Source organism: Octopus sinensis, linkage group LG5, assembly GCF_006345805.1.
Source record: "Octopus sinensis linkage group LG5, ASM634580v1, whole genome shotgun sequence".
In the NCBI taxonomy this organism is placed as follows: Eukaryota; Metazoa; Mollusca; class Cephalopoda; order Octopoda; family Octopodidae; genus Octopus; species Octopus sinensis.
The window spans coordinates 46,302,166-46,302,472 of record NC_043001.1 but is presented as its reverse complement, the minus strand read 5'-3'; the positions used below and the strand labels follow the sequence as shown (position 1 = coordinate 46,302,472).

The following is a 307-nucleotide window of genomic DNA, read 5'->3' as shown; positions in this document are numbered from 1 at the left end:
TCACCGTTGTTCTGTCGTCGATCTTCGGAGACGCTGAGACAGTCACGTTCATTCTTTTTGATAAATGTTAGGAAGATTTATAGATAGATAAGTGACAGTTAGGGAAGATAGATAAATACATATACATAATACGTATAAACACGAAGATTGAGGTGGGACGGAAGAGAGAGTACAGAGAAAGAAGAATGTATAGTTAAGCTTATTCATATATGTACATATATATATATATAGCCACGTCTATATTCCTTGCTTTTGATTTTGTAATCTAATAGATTAGATTTTCTTGCGCTTGTAAATTTTGCATTGA

At 32.9% G+C, this 307-nt stretch overlaps 1 protein-coding gene across 1 annotated transcript in view; it reads left to right on the top strand.

Moving 5' to 3' along the window:
* Window positions 1–265: 265 nt before the first annotated feature.
* Window positions 266–307, top strand: part of LOC115211998 (extracellular serine/threonine protein kinase FAM20C-like) — a 44,635-nt gene continuing 44,593 nt past the window's right edge. The window contains exon 1 of the mRNA XM_029780782.2: window positions 266–307. This exon is cut by the window's right edge and continues 22 nt beyond it. The gene's annotated coding sequence lies outside the window, so the exon portion shown is untranslated.